The following is a 19,451-nucleotide window of genomic DNA, read 5'->3' on the forward strand; positions in this document are numbered from 1 at the left end:
GAAGGAAGGAAGGAAGGAAGGAAGGAAGGAGACAGAAAGGAAGAAAGAAAGAAAGGAAGGGAGCAGGAGAGGGAGGGAAGGCAGACTGGAGACATAGTTTAATAGTAGACTGCTCTCCTAGCATACATGAATCCCTTTGTTCACTACCCAGCACTGCATAAGCTTAGAATGGACTATGCATATCTGTAATGACATCACTTGGGAGGTGGAGGCAGAAGGATCAGGAGTTCATGGTCATCCTTGGCTACATAGACGTTTGATGCCAGCCTGAGCTACATGAAATCCTGTGTCAAAAACAATACAATAGGATTTCATTTCAATTTTCAAAAAAAGCAACTCAAGAGCAATTAAAGACTTAAAGGTGAAAACGTTTAACTATAAGACAAAACAATAACAACAGAAAGTTCTGGGCTAAAGAGATGGCTCAGCAGTTAAGAGCTCTAGCTGCTCTTCCAGAGGACCTGGGTTCAATTCTCAGCACCCACGTGGCAGCTCACAACTGTCTCTAATTTCAGTTCCAGGGGATCTGATGCCCTCGCACAGACACGTACAAGCAAAACACATATGTGCATGAAAATAAAAATAAAGTAAAAAGAGAAAAAAATGAAAACTTTTTAAAGAATGCAATAAAATTTCCTAAAACTATGTGAGTAGATCCCAGTGAGATGAACACGGGGTGGGAAGTAACAGAAGAGGAATTTCAGAGGAGGGCTGACACCTTTGGCAGGTGAGACGTCAGTCTCTGCAGCCCCTGGTCCGTCCCTTCTAATAGCAAAGCATAAAGCAAAGCACAGAGGGTTGAACATCTGAGACAAAACTTGAAGTGAGCTCCCGGTGTGTCCTCATCGAAGTGGCATTGCACTTTACTCAACACCATCACCAGAGCTAGCAAAGCTAATTTCATATTTTGGTAGAAATAGCAGAGACTCGACCCGTGCATTCAGGTGTACAGTTCTCTGGCTTTGAATAGAGGCTATTTTGGTGTATGCTCAAAAATGGAAGAATTGCTTTTTTCAAGGAATCAAAAGTAATGGAAGAATTGCATGAGTGTCGGTACCTGTGGAGGCAGAAACTTCAGATAATCCTTAGAGCTGGAGTTGCAAGAGATCGCCAGCTACCTAAAGTGGGTGCTGGGAACTAAACTCCTCTAGAAGAGCAGTGAGTGTTCTTTACTATTGAGCAGTGACTCCAGTCCTGGTAATAAAAAATAAAATAAACTTTATTTTCAACCAAGTTTGGATAAGAGCCAGTGGGAACCCAGCTCACTATAGGGCATGAAGGCAAAATAATTAAGAGAAATCAGTTGTCTGTCACAACAAACACTTGAAGTCCAGCAAGCAAAGTGGCGGCTGACAAATCACCTCTATTTTAAGGGCATAGTAAGGTACCAGCTGTTATGATATATGCACGGAGGATCCCAAGGGTATCCTGCATGTGGAGGGGAACATGCTGGCATGCTGGGCAGATGCAGTGGCAGGCTGGCGGGTGACCCATGCCATGCAGGCATGGCGGTGGGGCTGCAATGGACAGTCAGTCATTCATAGCCCAGACGCTGCACCCACGCAGAAATGCTTTGTTATTATAGAGAGATGAAGAGAAGGATAGAAAAAAGGGAGAGAAGAGAGAGAAAGAGAGGGGGGTCGAGGGTGCACACCTTGTGGGAGGAAAAGTGGAAGAGAGAGAGGAAGGGGAGGGGCCTTTCCCCAAAATGAGGCTTTTAAGTCATGACGCAGGACAAAGACAAGGGGCGGGTCAGAATATTAACATTGGTTTCCAAGGGGCGTGTCAGCATATTAACACCAGGGAGACTCTGTGCCACCCAAGAGTCCCCTACTCCTCCCTAGCCACTATCTTCATAACCAAAACAGGGACCAGATGTTGCCAGCCCTCACCTCTCTCCTGTGGATTATGGTTCTGTTACACATGACAGGAATCACTCTATTTTAAGCACAAAGAGCAAAGCACTTCAGCGCAGGAAATGAGGTGCTTAAAATGAACTGAGACTGGGTTGCCAAAAGAGCAAGGAGGAGCCAGCTGAGGAAGCTCGGAGCCCCGCCTGCCTTCCGTTAGACTGACGGGAAAATCAGGAAGACCCCACCCCATGACAGTCCAGAAGGAACACCAAGGATTAGGAAGTGCTGGTGCTGACTCTGTTGACCCCAGAGCTGTGCCCCCACCTGTTAGACCCACACTAGCAACTGACATAGCAATAGCAACAGCTAAAAGATGCCCCTGCCCCCCACCCTTCGCACCCCCTGTCTCCACAAAGCTGGTGGCGGGAATGAATCCTTGACAACTCAAGGGCTTGCCACTGCATGTGGCAAGACCCAGAAAGCACTGCCTGATACATTTCCCTTCTGTGCATATGACTGACTGATCAAAGACAAAGTCATGTCTGCATGTCTGTCTCAGAACCAACAACTCGAAGTGGCCGATACCTGGAGGCATGGCGGGGGGAGAATGCAGAAGGACAGTAAACCTGTTTATCCACTATCTTTCATATTTACACAAAACTCATTTGAAACGTTTAACGCTGGCTCTCTTAGTCCATTTCTGTTCCTAACAACACAGTGTTACTGGTTGGATAACCTACACAGAAAAGACTATTTTGGTTCACAGTTCTGGTCCAAGGTCAAGGGGCCACATCTGGTGATGGCTTTCTTGTTGGCAGAGTCCTGAAAGGGAGTGGAAAGAGTTTGTGAGACCTAGGCTAACTAATGTTTATATAAGGCTCGCTTTGGAAACAACCCATTGACCTATTAATCCATTAATTAGCTAAGAGCACAGACCTTAGCATTCCTTCTGGGTTCCTTCAGATCCTCTCGTAATATCTCATCACAGGGATTAAGTTTTACTATGAGTTTTGGAGTGGATATATTCAAATCACAGCACCAGCAATACAATCCACTTAAAGGATAATTGTGGGTCAGCCAGAACTGTGGAAGTTGAGAAATACAACAGTCACTGACAGGGTGGTGCTTCGGGACAAGAAGCAAGTGTTCCTCAAGCCCAGACCCCCAGCCTGGGTGTGGATTACCATTCATATAGTGCCATACAGGGATCCCAGCACCTAAAACCACATTCTGTGCACAAAGGCAGTAAGTGCTGGGTAAAATGCCATGGTAAGAACACAGAATGTGAAACAGCTCCTTTTCTCCTCTCACTGCCCACAGCCATCCCCTAAATGTCACCTGCCATGACCATGTGAAAGAACCATGTTGGACTTCATAGTGTTTGAAACAGAATCTTTTGAAAGCATCCTTTGTTTCTGGTGTTCTGGCTAAAAGTGTTATGGAGAGCAATGGAGTAAAGAGAGATGCTATCCAGTCTATATGGAGGTTTGAGTCAACTGGGGCATACACAACCATGGGGTGGGTTAGCCCCCCAGAAGGCAGAGAAGCAAACACAATTTCTTACAGCCAAGATAATAAATACAAATTGCTGCATAATGTACTGTATGAGTTTTGTGGTAATCTCAGACTCTGTGGTTAATGTCCACATTTATTGTTAAAATTTGAATATCTTAAAGATGTCTCAGTGAATATTAAAAGAAAAGAGCTGTAATTTATCATATTCTAAAATGCTGTAGGCAAATGTTTGGATTTGAATAAGATCTTTGTTTCCACGGCTTGTCTCTCAGCAACATTTCTTGTTTATGGGGCTCCTGTTTTCATCAGAAATACATATTCTCTAACCTTTTCTTTGTTACCTGTGGAGACAACTCATAATGAACAGTTCTCAAAGCTCTCAGGTCATCCAGACTTCTTCTTTAGGAACTCCAAGAAGTCCAGTGATCTACAACATCATTGAAACTGAGTCAAGGCCAAATCAAGGGTTTAGGCTTCTAGCTTTTATTGATATCACTGATATATGGCATTTGAAATATATATTTTTGTAGATAGACAGATGGGTGGATGGATGGGTGATGGATGAATAGATAGATGGGGGAGATCCATACAGTGTGTACGTTTGCAATTCATACAACCATATAAAGAAGCAAATAGTCTGTTATTATCTCCATCTTACTGTAGCTCAAAGAGGCTTATAGCTTCATTAAGACAGCCAGTGAACCTGATTTGGGTCCTGTGTGACTGAATCCCATACTCTTTTCCCTACACTGCATTGTCGTCTTCACACAGCATTCATTAAATATAGCCAAAGGGCTTGAAAGTTCTCAGAGAAAAGTGGCGAGCATAAAGGGAAGATGGGTGGCTCTGTCTTCCCGCTCACAGCACTCATTAACTTTGCCATCATGGCCAAGCCTGGCATGTGCTCTCTATCCAGGAACTGGGTAAGTGTTTGCAGCCTCTTGCCTGAGGCCCTGGCCAGCATCTCTCCACCAAGAACTGGGCTCCACTTTTTTTCCAGGCCTCTTAAAGCCAAACAACTCCCAATCTTGATTTTTTTTTTCTTGTCAAAATGCTTTCAAATGCTCTTTGTAATAAATTTAGAAAGAAACGGTTTAATATGGACTAAAAGTTTAAAGTAAACAATTATCCCTTCACCCAGACACCTGTATCACTAATGTGTTCTACATAACATTTCTTTCTTTGAGAGCATGTTAAAAACGTGAAAGTGAATTTTATATTCTCTTTTGCAATGCTCTCTCCTCAACACAAATCTATTTCCACATCATTAGTCTTCTACAAGGACGTTTTTAAGCCTAGCATTGTGTCGAACACCTTTAATTCCAGCAATGAGGAGCTAGAGGCAGGTGGATTTCTGTAAGTTTGAGGCCAGCCTGGTCTACATAGCAAGTTCCAGGACAGCCTAGACTATATATTAAGACTCTCTCCAGGGGAAGGAAAGAGACTATCTCATTACATGATGTGAGAGTTTACTTCATATCCCAGATTGGATTTTTTTTCCCCTCTAAGACAGGGTTTCTCTGTGTAGCTCTGGCTGTCCTGGACTTATTCTGTAGACATGGCTGGCCTTGAACTTGGAGATACACCTGCCTCTGCCTCCCAAGTGCTGGGATTAAAGGCATTCACCACCACCACCTAGCCCAGATAGGACTTGTAAATCAGTTCCATTCTTCACCACTGTAGATATGCTAGCCTATCTCACATCCTGTCTTTTGCAGAAAATTTAACCCTAGTTCTACATGTGAACCCTAAAAGATGTATCATACCCATCAGCTCACATTTCTCTTCTCAGATAAACAACAGCAAACTGGATAAAGTCAATCTACTTGCATATAAGTCATTAGTCTAAACTGATTAAGAATTATAGCCAAGAGAACCAGGAAAATGCAAGGCAGCATTTCAAGCATACTTGGGACCAAAGGAAACTTGACTAAAATTCATGCTGTCATAAGATCCAAGACTGAATTTTACTTGCACACTTGTGTTTACCTCAGAAGAATTATGGGGCTGGGGTTGCCTGTTCAAGTCTGCATTTCCTAAGGCTTTTATGTGTAGTGTCCAATCACTCCCTGCATTCACTGAACTGTTTATTCTCCATCCAACTACCACTAAATATTAATTTTTCTAGTTTGACTTTCCAAATGTTATTTGTTGTCTTAAATGACATCTCCATGATCACAGAGTGATTTTTAACATTTTCCATGGGATTGGCCCATTGGAAGTTCTTCTTTGGGTAACTACCTGTTTATATCATTTGCCCAACTCTTTCTAGTAGCATCATCATAGTTTTCTTATTGATTTAAAATGACTCCTTATGTATTGAAAACTTTGGCCTTGATCGTGAGCTGGTTTTCTATGAGCTAATGGAGTCAGAAGCAAAGACAGGAAAAGATTGGCCAAGGATTTTTGGAAAGATCTAAGGCCAAGGGTTTCAGGAAAAATCTACAATCCAAAGAGGATGGCTCCACCTCCTGACTCTTGACCACTCTTCCCTAGACCAGCATCCTTATTGGGGGTCTAGTTATCCTGGGCATCCATCCATTCATAGAGACCTTCAAAGACATATAGATAGACAAAGTTTATAGATACACATAGTTTATAGATACACATAGTTTATAGATACACATAGTTTATAGATACACATTGTTTATAGATACACATAGTTTATAGATACACATAGTTTTCAATAAATTGAAAAACCCTTCCCTAGCACCCTTTTCCAACAGCATTCTCATAGCCTCTTGTAATGGGATCCGTACTGGTTTGCAAAGTACTGAGATCCAAGCCAAAAAGAAAAGAAAGAAAGAAAGAAAGAAAGGAAGGAAGGAAGAAAGAAAGAATAAATAAATAAATAAACAAACAAATAAGGATAATCTGAAATACTCATCTAAAAGGTTGGTAAGGATACTAAGAAAATGAATGACTTTAATGCCTGCATAACAAGTTCCTGTGCAAATCAACTGGTTGCTAAATCTTTGCCTTCAAGAACATTGAAATGGGTTCAATTCAGTTGGCGGTTGCCAGATTATTTTAAAATGTTATTATAGATCACTACATACACGAAACACTGTGAGAACTGAGTAACATAACCAGAACTGCCTTCATTCCTATTTCCATGAACAAGATTTCTGTTTTCATTGAGTGCATTTTTAATTTTTTAAGTTATTTGTTCCTAATATACTTATCAGAAGTTATAATATGCCCACACTGCTTTGATAAATTGTGTTGGTAGGATCCTCAAGATAATGAAAGCTGCCTTACAATTGCCCATACACTCTACTATGGATTTTGTTCTATTTTTTGTATTATCTGATTATTTTTATTTATTGTCTGCTTTTGTTCTGTAATGGTAGTAATAGTATGTTGATATTCCATATCTGATGCCCTTGGCTTTCTCTAGCACCTGCATTTATGTGCACATAACCATATACACACATAATTGAAAAGAAAATAAAACTTTTTTTAAAACTTACCAGACCAGAAATACAGCTCAGCTGACAGAGTGCCTACCTAGCATCCTGAAGTCCTGAATTCAGTCCCCTGTGCCAAGTAAACTGGGAGTAGTGGTAGAATCCTAAAATTCCCAGCAAACAGAGAAAGTAATTGTTAGTGGAATCACTCTACTGTGTGATACTTTGCCTCTCCATTGTCTTCAAAGCACAGGTGTTTGGAATATCACTTCCTGGAAATCTAGGAATAGATAGTTCCAGGTACAGAAATGTGACCCTCCTTGGCAGAGTTCACATACGAAAATAACAACCAGATCCGTGGTCTGCTGTACCTTCTTAGCTTTGTAGTCAAGGTCAAGCCGCTGTCCGGCTTGGGAAGTCTGCACTGTAGTCAGGGAATGTTCTATAGCCTTGGCCAGCAGCTGGTCAGACTGAAGCACTCTCCCAGCTAAATGAACAGCTTACCTCTTTCCAGAAAAGCCTGTCATTTTGACTGCTGCAGATGGCAGTTTGAGACAGTGGTCTAGCTCCCCTCCCTAAAAAGGTCCATTGACCTTTATTGCAAGTGAAATAGCTTATGGGAACAGTAAATGGCTACCTCGCTGTACTATAAAACAGCGCTCCCTGTAGCCTTTCTCTGCTCGGCTCCATCGAGAGTCCTGTTAATAGCACTCCTCGTAAAAGCCCTGTGCCGCTGGCCAGGTGTCAACCTTTACAGAAAGACAGCTGGAGCTTCCAAGACTGCTGGAAGAGGAACCTGTCAAAGGATGGAGGCAACTGTTTCGCCGCAGGGGGTTCTTGGCCAGAGTTGGAGATCACTGTTTTTACATTTTCTGCTTTGTATCTGGCGTTAAGTGGCAACTGACAAGATTCTAGAAACAGGAGGGGGGGCTTAGATTAAAGGTGCACTGACCTCCATCTGACCTGGTGATCAAAAGGAAATCAGACTCTGAACCAAAGAAACTAAAAGCCACAAAGAAAGAAACAGCGGTTAGTCTCCCAAAAACTTTTTCTTAAATAAAAAAATAAGTGTAAATGTGCATTAAAGCCAAACAACTGTGATATCCTTAAGGGTAATATTAAGCACGAACATAAAAAATAACATAAATTACACCTCTAATCCCAGCACTCAGGAGGCAGAGGCAGGCAGATCTCCATGAGTTCAAGGCCAATGTGGTCTATATAGTGAGTTCCAGAACTCCAAGAGCTACATAGTAAGGCCCTGTCTTGAGAAAATAAAAAAATAAATAAGTAAATCATATATAAAATATCTGTTACAAATATCTCTCACCATAAAAACCAAAAAATAAATGTGTCCACCAAAAGATTAATAAACCCCTGACACATACTGATGCTTAGTTTATTTTTTTATTATACTCACTTTTTATTTTTCAATATATATAATGAACTATGATATGACTATATTGGTTACTTTTCTCATTATTGTGACAAACTGCCTAACAGAAGCGACCTCAATGAGGAAGGGCTTATTTGGGCTCACGGGGTACTTTCCATCATAGTGGGGAAGGCATGGTGGTGAGAACATGTGATATGGCTCCTCCCATCTCTTCAGATCAGGAATTAGAAAGAGAACTCTCAGGCCAGAAGTGAGGCTGGAGAGACATCCCCCTAAAGTGCCCGTGTAGTCAAGCTAGGCCCTACCACCTAAAGCTTTCACAGCCTCCCAAAACCCCAGCAGCAGCTAGGGCCTAAACATTCCACATGAGCCTGTGGGAGATAGTTAACACTCAAACTATAACGCCCCACTCCTGGTCCTCATATGAGATTATAGCCATCTCATGATTTAAAGTGGATTTAGTTCAATGTTAGAGGTCCAATAGCTTCACAGTCACAGTGATGTTCAACTCAAGGCACCCATTTAACTGTGAGCACCTATAAAATAAAAAACAAACAAAAACCAAAAATATTCAAAGAAGTCACACACTTCCAGCCTGCAATGGCACAGAATTAAACAGTCCCATTCCAAGAAAGATAAATGGGGCATGGCAAGGAAAAGTTGACCAAAGCAAGACCAAAATCCAGCAGGGCAAACACCAAATCCTGTAGTTCCATGTCCAGTATTCATGGCACGTGATGTCACCATCTGGGCTCCAATCAGCCTGGGTAGTCCAGTCCACACAGCTTCGGGGACTGCAGCAAAGGCCTCTCCATGGGGCTGGCTGCTTTCCGGGGAAGATACCCCACATTTCTAGCGTCTAGCAGTGATATATATCCAGCCAATAAGCATATTAGAAATGCCTTAAGCCAACCTATATTTTTATTAGGTAAATTATAGTTTATATTATTACCATTTTAACAGAAAAACCTTAATCTGTTGACTCTTTTCTTTCTGGGGTCACATGGTTTTCTTGCCCTTTCTTCTCTCCTCTTGCAAGACAGAAAAAAAATCTCTGAAATAACTTCAAATAACAAACTATGATTACTGAGTTCAAACCTGTAAATATATTAGTGCCTCCTGATATAAACTGTAAATTGGTTCTTATAACTTAACTTCATTCTGTAATCTCACAGAATATAAATATATCAAGCTACTACACCCCTCAACAGTTAAAAGCATTGTCAGAAATTTTTAATTATAGAGAATTAAAGTATCAAAGTTCCCTCTTTATTCCTATAACAACTAACTTCATCCTCTGTGACTGATAAACGTTTTTTGATTTTGAATCCTTTGTTGTCATCCACATGAGAGAAAAATTATGGTGAAATACCTCTCCTGTGCATGACTACAATACAATGCCTGATTCTTCTTTTAAGATTTATTTATTTCAATTTTGTGTGTTGTAAGTGGCTTTTTCATTTTTCGAGATTATAAATATAATTATGTCATTTACCCCTTCCTCTTCCTCCTTCCAAACCCTCTTTGTTCTCTTTCAAATTTATGGCCCTTTCTTTCTTAATTGTTGTTACACACACACACACACATACACAACCTGATACAAAAATACACCCTGCTCATGTTACTTGTATTTATGTTTTCAGGGCTAACCATGGGGTATTGGATAACCAATCAGTGTGCTTTTCCCTGGAGAAGACTACTTCTCTCTCAGCATTTCTTTGTGGCCTATAGTTCTTTGTCTAGGAGCACATATATTGGTGTACTTTGAGTATTTTGGCTGTGTGTATGTATGAGCATCGTGTGTGTACAGAAGCCTGTGAGGGCCAGAAGAGGGTGTTGGATCACCTGGAACTAGAGTTACAGATGGCTGTGAGCCGCCACATGGGTGCTGGGAATCAAACCCAGGTCCTCCTGCAAGAGCAGCCAGTGCTCTCAACTGCTGAGAACCTCTACAGCCCCACATTTAAAAAAAAAAAGTTATATTTATTTATGTGAATGCACACATATGTGTGTGGGTATGTGCTTGCCACAGCATATGTGTAGAGGTCAGGAGTTAATTCTCTCTGTCCATTATATGGGCTCTGGGAATGAACTCAGTCTTTAGGCTTTGTGCTAAATGCTTTACCCAGGGTGCCACCTCTCGCTACGGGCCTAATATCTTATTCTCACAGATGGAAAGAAAAGATGAACATGTCCCTTTGACCTGACCTTCTTGATTGCTTTTAACGCTTGTCTCACTTCGGTACCCTCCATGATGCGCTTGGGCTGGAGAGTCTCTTGATGGTGCCGGTTATGATTTAGACGTGAATCAACTCAGAAAGAGTGAGTTGGAGGCAATGCCAGTGTGCAGTGTGCGGCACACACAGGCCCCAGGACCAATCTCTGTGAATGGCACTGTCAGCGGAGGGCCACCCCTAACAACATTACAGCTGACCTCCTGGCTTGGTTTCTTGGCTTGTAACTGACAGAAGCTACTTAGCGGGTAAAAGATTTACATTGGCTCATGGCTCAGGGAGTTAGGCTCCATCACGGAGAGAAAGACCTTCCAGAAGCCAGTCTACAGTGGTAGCTACTAATCAAATGACACTGGACAGAGGCAGTGGGTCAAGAGCCGCTAGCACAGGGTTCCTGACGCTGTCACAGAAAACAATTTAAGACGAGTCATTAAGTGTGTGGGGGGGGGTGTCAATAGAGAGGCATTTGGGAAAAGGAGACCACACACCCAAGCATGGTGTATGCACAGTTTGGTTAGTTTCTGGCTACATCTCAAAGGGTTGCTAAGGAACTCAAATGAGATGGTAGGGTGGTTTCTGGTGTGCTTTAAATACAACTGAGAAGTAAAACTCTAGTTCCCAAAGGTTGTACCTGAGCTAAGATATGTTCTTACTCTAAATGGAGTTTATGGTCTTGTTTATGAGATTCCCAAAAGATTACAGGCTCACATTTGGGAAAGGAGTAAGGCCATATGCCAATGTCATATGTTCTTAGGCCTTAAACATAGCTCATTGCTATTTTAACATTCTTATTTGAAAATATCTCTATGTAAAAGGAATATTATCTATGTGTAGGGAACTTTTGAGGCAAATGTTAATCTGCCTGGAACTTTTTTTCTTTTACTGAAATATAATTATATTATTTCCCCTCTTCCTGTTCCTCACTCCCTTTCAAATCCATGTCCTATTTTTCTTTGTTATTGTTATACACACACACATACATGCACACGCATGCACATACACTATATATGTGTGTGTATTTATATATAACATATTATATATAATGCATAGACATATATAATATATATAAACATATAAATACAAAAATACATCTGCTGAGTCCATTTGGTGTTATTTGTATGTATATGATTACAGGGTTAACCAGTTGGTACTGGAAAGCCAATTAGGAGGCTCATCCTTGGGGAAGACTAATTTTTCTGTGCTCAGCATTCCCTGGTTGCCTGTAGTTACTTGACTGGGGTGGAGCCCTGTGGGATTTCCCCCTTCCAATTTAGCATGTCTGTGATGTTGTCTTTCTTCAGGTTGTACTTATGCTTGGCTTGAATTATTAGCTTTCACTTGGGGAGAAACTTCAACTAGACTCCAGAGTGAGGGGCTCCTTTCCCTTCCAACTTGACTGTAATGTTCTCTGTCTTCCTCTCCTGCCCTGATATAGATCAGGAAGTAGAGAGCTGGGACCAAAGCAGAGTCAGTATAAAACCCTAAAGGCCCAAGGACCCATATCATACTCTAGCTAGGATCCACCTAAAGGTTCCACAAATACCCCAAATCATTCCACTAGCTAGGGACAGTGTTCAAACCCTGGTGTCTGTAGGGGACATTTCACATCTCAACCATAACAGGCACCATCCAGAAACACTCTTGTCACTCTATAATCTAGCCCTAGCGTGTGACATTGAGTGCTAGAACAAGGCCACAAACTAAAAGCAGTTTGTGAAAATTCCTTTTAAAAGCCTACTTTAAGCCAGGCATAGTGGCTCATGCCTTTAATCCCAGCCCTCAGGAGGCAGAGCCAGGCAGATCTCTGTGAGTCTGAGGCCAGCCTGGTCTACAAAGTGAGACACGGGATAGCCAGGACTACACAGAGAAATCCTGTCTTGAAAAACAAAAACAAAAATCCATTTTAGCAGGTGTAGTGTCTACCACCTTTAACCTGCCAGCTCTATGGAAGCAGAAGCAGGCAGATCTCTGTGAACTCAAAGCCAGCCTGGTTTGTATAGCAAGTTGCAGGACTGCCAGGGCTACATAGAGAGACCTTGTCTCAATTAAAAACAAACAAAAAGATCTATTTTGTTTTAGGGAAAATTATCATTTCCCCAGTGCTAAGATTGCTGGCAGGCTACCATGCTAGTGTGTTTGTGTGTGTGTGTGTGTGTGTGTGTGTGTGTGTGTGTATTTAGCCTACATGTGTGTGTGTGTGTGTGTGTGTGTGTGTATTTGTACCAAATGTGTACCTGGTGCCCTTGGAGACTGGAAGAGGGTGTTGGATCTGCTAGAACTGGAGTTACAAATGGCTGTGAGCCACTAGCTGGGTGCTGAGAATCAATCCTGGGTCCTCGAAAGAGTAGGCTATGCTCTTGATCACCGGTCATCAGCCCCGTGACCAGCTTTTTCCATGGATTCTGAGGAGTTAAACTGAGGATTCATGTATGCAGGCCTGGTAAGCACTTTACCAATGGCATTGTCTCCTCACCTCACAAAATTATTCTTCTGTTTCGTTCTGTTGTGTTTTCTTGGAAGAGCCTCACCATGTAGCAGAGGCTGGCCTCAACTTCACTCAGTCCTCCTGCCTTTAGCATGCTGAGATTATAGTTGCCATGCCTAGTATACTTTCTACTTTTAACCATTGCATGAAAGCAGGGTCCTTTCTGCATTCTCGAAATGTGTAACCACGGTGCTTATTATGATGCTCAACACAGAATGAAAATACCTCAATTCGAATACCAATTTCTTAACCTCCCTGCCTTCATTTTGTGGCCTAGGAAGAGGCATGATGGCCATTCCATCTCAGAGGTTTGTGCTGAGGGTTGAGTTTTCTCTAGGAAGGTTTTGGAATCATGCGTGGCACTTACAGAGCAATCCTCAAACAGGAGCTGTTGTTACTGGTACACAAAGTGACCTCAGAGTCTAAGTCACTTCTTATTTTCTTCATTACAAATAGCAATATAAGGAACATCCTCACATAGTGTGTTGTTTCTGATTAGTTGTTTCCTAGCAATCAGATTATTGGATCATAGAGACACCAGAAGGAAAACCTTCAAAAGCATTTCCTTTGATTGCGGCCCTTGAAGAAAACTTGCTGGTGTGGAAAAGAAACACTAACTGAGCTAAAAGAAACGATGAAGCAGAGAAACCCGTGTCTATTCTACAACAACCACAATAACTTAGCAAACATCCACTGTCTTCCCAAAGCTGTGGACACCAGACAGATACCCCAGGTTCTACCCAGTTGTTTCCTGGTCTGCTGTAGACCTAACCGGAGTGTAGAGGAAAACCAAGTGCTCTTTGTCCTTAAACACACACTCACACATCTGTGAAAGGAGGTAACACAAGCCTCTCTACCGGGTGCCAAATTCCATTCTTAAAGATCCACGGTGCAGGCAGCACTGGGCCAAGTTAGCTAAGTGCTGAGTGGGTGCTGGCTAGAGCTACCTGGCAGACTTAAAAGCGTTTTCAAAGGAGCATGGCCAGTTGGCTGCAAAGACAGAAGCGTGTTGCCACCCAAGTGATGACTAAATTAAACTCCACTTTCTTCTTAGCATCTAGCCTTTCATAATTGCCTTTAATCTACCCCCAAACGAACAGGACAGCTTCGCATTTAAATATCAGCTGCAGGAAATGTTTTCTCTTGCTGAAACACATTCCCCTGCCGCTGTTGGAAAGAGAAGGCGGCTGGCAGCTTTTGCTGTAGGCTAAGGCCAAGAGGGGCACTTACGAGTGGGGGCCGGTGACTTGGTGGAGAAAAACGTGCATTTATCTGTTTGGGAAGGAGCAAAATAAACGCCACTTATTCTCAGGGAAGGTATGGTAGATATCGGGGTTGATGGATACCCACTGGGATTTCTAGGTTCTTACATCACAAGAACTTAGACACAGACATGTGGGTAGTTGGTTCGTTATGGGAGAAAAGCGCTTTTGACAGTGGACGAGCTGGAGCTGGAAAAGGGTCCAAGGCTCAATGGCTCCAGTTCCGGAACCTTGGAAGCTTTCCTGAATGCCGCAAAAGGGCACCTGCCCTTTTCATGAGTTATTTTCATTCTACTTGGCTTCTGTTTTGTTTTCTGCATGTTTTATTTTGTTACTTTCAGCCTTTCTCTCAGCTACTGGTGTCTTGCATATGCCAATCCTAATTTTGCCCGGTCCTCACTCTGTCTGGTTTTCTGCTTCTGGTGAAGAAGTGTATTAAATCACACCACAAACCTCACCACCATCCAGTGCTCTACACCCCCTCATCTGGAGGAAGGAGTTACAGTCTGCCTGGCCTGGGTGAAAAGATCAGAGCCACTCATTTCCAGAAAGCCAAAGCCGAACTAGAAGCAGAATGCCTTTCATGGCATTCAGGAAAACTTCCAAGTTGCCAGAAACTCCCTTTACAAGAAGATAAACCCCTAGAAAGGGCTTTCTGACCTTTAAAATGCTTAGCCAAGCGTTATTCTTGTGCCTTATCAAGGCTCAAGTAACCTGCCTCAGGAATCGACAGGCTCCAGATGCCCCCAGAAGGCTTAAGCCTCCTCAACACCCAGAGACCAGCTGCTCTGCCCAGGCTGCAGACAAGCAAAACTGCCTTCCTTATATGGCGAAAAGTACCCTGGCCCTTTAAGGGTACTTGGCTGCAGACAGTCCCTGGGAAGTTTGCAGGCAGCCCTGTCCTGTGTCTGATCCTTGCTGCTGCGCAGGTGAGTTCCCAAACCTCCCCTCCCCATGAGCGCCCCCCTCCCAGAATTGTTCCCAAGATGGGTTGAAAAGGCTTTTATGAAAGACTAGAGAATTTGAGCGTCAGCAGCAGATAGGGTGCTGCTTGCAGAAGTTTGAGTTGAAGGAAAAAGCAAGGTTACTAGAAAAATGTGCAGTAAGGCAGCCAGCTTGGATGCAGTCTAACTTCACCAGCTATGGAGCAGTCAGGTTCCAGGTGCCCGAGGCACTCCGGGACAGGAAAAGTGAGAGCAGATTCTAGGCAACGCCGTGAGGGGTAAGTTCGACTCTCTGGCTATGTAATCTGGCGAGCTGCAAGTTTGAAGCAAACAGGGACGGCAGGAAACAATGCTCTGCAAGTGCTGGTGACTGTGTACAAGCTGGAGTCCAGGGCTGACTGCAGAGGAAAGAGTACAGGCAGCCAATGTCCACCGCAGCTAGGGCATGGAAGGCTGCAGACTTAACCCTTTGTCTGCATCACAGTAAGGCTTGGCTGACACAGACTCCCGGTGGACTGGGGAGGGCTGCCTGTGAGAAGTCTTGTGATACACTGCAACAAGAGACTATGTGGGTGAGGAAGACTCTGGTTGTGGGAAAGTGTCCCCCAAGTACCACGCGCTCGGGGATTCTGTCATTCACCAGCACATGGCTGGGAGGCTTAGTCGCCCTTAAGCTGATTATACCTCCATCATTTACTAAGTCAGCTTCCAGATGTTTCTTCCCATGATCTATAGCCTCTTACGTTACCAATCTGAAATCAACTAAGGGAACTTTTAAGACCCAAAGACTTGCTGGCGGAGTGGGTGCCTAGGAGAGGCTAAGAGGCATCCATTTGGGACTGGGATTTTATTGATAGCCTAAAGAGAAGTGGGTGTGGCCGAGGAGGAGACTACTTGATGGTCATTTTATCTTCTGCCCCAAGCCTTTTAACCAAGCCCATCCGTCAGCTGCAGCCAAAAGAGAAGTCCGCCCAGGAATTTAAAAAGAGAGATGGTGTGTTGCAGGGCATGGGGTCGCCTTTCCTCCTTGCTCAGTCAGGGGTTATTCATCATTCCAAGGCCGGTTACTATGCAGTGTTTGGTGGTAGGAAGGTTTAAAATTGGATTAAAATTCCTTACATATTCCGTGCCTTGTAAAAATATTCATATATCTGAGTAGTCGCTGAAGAATTTATTATTAAGTAATGGAGTGTCCTGTGCACTTGTTAGTGCTTCCTCAAGACTCCTTGGAGAAGGTTTTGTTTTTCTCAGCAGGGCCTCCTCCATGCAAGGGCTTCTTCTCATGCCTGGCTTCAGATGGGTGGGCAAAGTCTGACGCTGACTTGCTACACTGAGCTCTAAAGTCATGAAGGACTCTCTTGAGTGTGACCTACTCACAAATACTACTATCCACGCCTAAAGTTCACAGTCACAACATAGGTGAGAGATGAGCTTATGGGCCTAGCTCTGCTTCGTTTTGTTTGTTTGTTTGTTTTGTTTTGTTTTGTTTTTTATCAAGCTGATACAGAAAGATGTACTGTCAGATATACTGCAGGCCTGATGATTTGAACTCCATCCGGGGATCCTACAAGGTGGCAGGAGAGAACTGACTCCTGAAGGTTGTCCACTGTCATCCATGGGCATAGAATGTCTGCACACACACACACACACACACACACACACACACACACTAAACATATGCATACATATGTGTATATATAATGCTTTCAATATGCATGCAGCCAAGAAAAGCAAAATCCCACCCTACCCCACCCCACCCCACCCCACCCACCCCTAGGGCTGGAAATCTCTACAGGTATGCACTGTGATTTTCTGTAAACTAAATCAAGGCATTGAAGAAGCACAGCTTCTTACACTTCTCACACAGTGACTGACCTTCAGTCACATACCAACTGTATGACTTCACAAGGCCATTTATTTGAAGCATACTTCAGTCTCCTCACTACTGACACGTGGATTGGAAGGGACTTTCCAATGACGTGGGAAGGCCAATTGGAACTGAGCAGGCCTGGGATACATTTCCAGTCCCTTCACTTACTCTGTGACTGCACACAAGCTCTCTAGCTGGTATGCACCTCAGTGTCCTTGTTGGCAAAGTAAATGAGTAACTCATTTTTTATCTCCACGTGACCTGAAGAAATACGCCATCCCTGGAGGAGGAAACAAGGCTGGGAAGCAGAAACCAGCTCTGTAGCACAAGTTTAGAACCACAGAGCTCATTGTCTTCCTTTTAGCCCCCTTTAAGCGAGGACACGGAGCTCCCTGGGAAATCCATCCCTAGTTATTAACCAGGCTTATTGTGGGTGTTCTTTAAAGCAAATGCACTTGCACTTACTGTGTGTTCAGAGACAAAGGGTAGTTGACGTTTTCCTTTGGTATACAACATTCCATGTGCTTGAAGAGCAACTGGAAACCATCTCAGCAACTCTGTAGAAGTAGTTCACCCCAATACAAACATTTTAAGGGAACTTTTTTGTTACTATATGGCAGACCTGTGCTTCAGTAACAGCGATTGCTGCTACTCTATGTGATCTTTTAACACACATGTTTTAGAGAATGTCGCTCTTATTCCTTACATTGTTTTCATTGTTCAGGCCGCTTTGAGAGAAGGAGTGTTTCACTCTAACAGGGATGTATATGACATACTCCTATATGGAAGACCATCTCTCTGCCATCGTTAGAAGGTAGAGAGACTTTTCAGCAGCAGAAATGTTCCAAGTATATGTCACAGCAGTCACCAGCCCAGGAAGCAGAATGACCCCCACCCCCACCCCCACAGCTGATCTCCAGTTCTGGACTAACACCTCTTCCATCAAGAGGCTGGATTTAGAGTACATTGGATTGAAGTTTAAATTAGATCTGAGACTCTAGGCTTCTTCCTTTGTGTGTCTGAGCCTCGGTTCATGTGCATAACGGAATGGTAATGGTACCTGAGCACGCAGCTGGGGAGAGTCAGAAACATGGCCAGTGCAGGTGGCCCTGTCTGTTGCATCCCAGTGTTTAACAGTTCCTAACAGAATTACTAAAGCTCATTCATAAAACAGTGGTCCTGGGGCTCAGCTGGTAAGAGTGCACTTGCTATGAAGTCAACAGACTGAGCGCAATACTCGGTACTCACATACAAATCTGTCTGCCCAATATTGATATTGAAAAGCAGCAACAGACAGATCCCAGGACCAGCTTATGGTTCAGTGGAAGATCTTGTCATAAAAAAAATAGGGTGGAAAGCAAATGAGCCAGCCACCCAATGTCTTACTCTGACTTTTGCATGCACATGTACCTGAAAACACACAGGCTCATACACCACCACCACACACACACACACACACACACACACAAAATATATGCACAAAATGTCTCCCTCTGACTTCAGCATGCACACACACTTGAAAACACATATATTCATACACCACACATACACACAATATATATATACTACATATATGCACAAAACTGAAGTTTTTAAAAGATGCTTACCGTGGATCTTCTGGCCCTTTGAACTTGTTACAAGTATAGGTATATTTCTAAGGATACATAAATGAAATTTTAAGTTTCTTTTAAATTTTATTTTATGTGTGTGAATGTTTTGCCTGCATTTATATATGTACACTGCAAGCATGTCTGGTACCTGTGGATATTAGGAGAGAATGGCAGATCTCCAGAAACAGGAGTTACAGATGGTTGTGAACAACCCTGTGGGTGCTGGGAATCAAACCTGGATCCTCTGAAAGAGCAATAAGTGCTCTGAACCATGGAGACATCTCCCCAGCCCCTATAAGCTTTTTTTTTTTTGTGGGGGGGCAGTGTTTCAAGACAGGGTTTCTCTGTGTAGCTTTGGAGCCTGTCCTGGAACTTGCTCCGTAGACCAGGCTGGCCTTGAACTCACAGAGCTCCACCTGCCTCTGCCTCCCTAGTGCTGGGATTAAAGGCGTGCACCACCACCGCCTGGCTTTTTTTTTTTTCCTTATTTTTTAATTTAAAAAAAAAAAAAAGTGTGTGCTTAAGTAGGACCGAAAAGCAGCTGTGGGGATGGTGGTGGATCTGTGAATGTGGCTTAAAGCTGCTGGATCTCATGGGGCTTTGGACTGTGTTCTTTAAAGCCTTTAACCCCATGGAGGATGCTATGAAAAGAAAGCCTTGCAATGGAGAGCAGGAAGTGATTTTATATTAGGCAGGTTACTAGAGACTCGGGTGGAGCTGAATGACCTAAAACATCCTCAACTATTTGCTTGACTTCTGCTGATGACGTCATTCATTCATGAAGCACCCATGAGGGGGAAACCTGGGGAACTGTCTTGACTAATGTCTAGCTTTGCACTTGGAAGAGTCAAGAACTGTGGCACCTCCCTCAG

The 19,451-nt window shown here is 43.2% G+C and overlaps 1 protein-coding gene across 2 annotated transcripts in view; it reads left to right on the plus strand.

The window, feature by feature from the left end:
* The window catches only part of LOC114691717 (IQCJ-SCHIP1 readthrough transcript protein), a 735,800-nt gene that overhangs the window by 561,001 nt on the left and 155,348 nt on the right, over window positions 1-19,451 (plus strand). The window contains exon 1 of one of the 2 annotated variants that reach the window (XM_037206648.1): window positions 15,039-15,084. The exons of the other annotated variant lie outside the window; for it this stretch is intronic. The gene's annotated coding sequence lies outside the window, so the exon portion shown is untranslated. Of the gene's footprint in view, window positions 1-15,038; window positions 15,085-19,451 lie in introns of those variants that run through there. 2 annotated transcript variants of the gene reach the window in all.

This window comes from Peromyscus leucopus, chromosome 6, assembly GCF_004664715.2.
Source record: "Peromyscus leucopus breed LL Stock chromosome 6, UCI_PerLeu_2.1, whole genome shotgun sequence".
NCBI lineage: Eukaryota > Metazoa > Chordata > Mammalia > Rodentia > Cricetidae > Peromyscus > Peromyscus leucopus.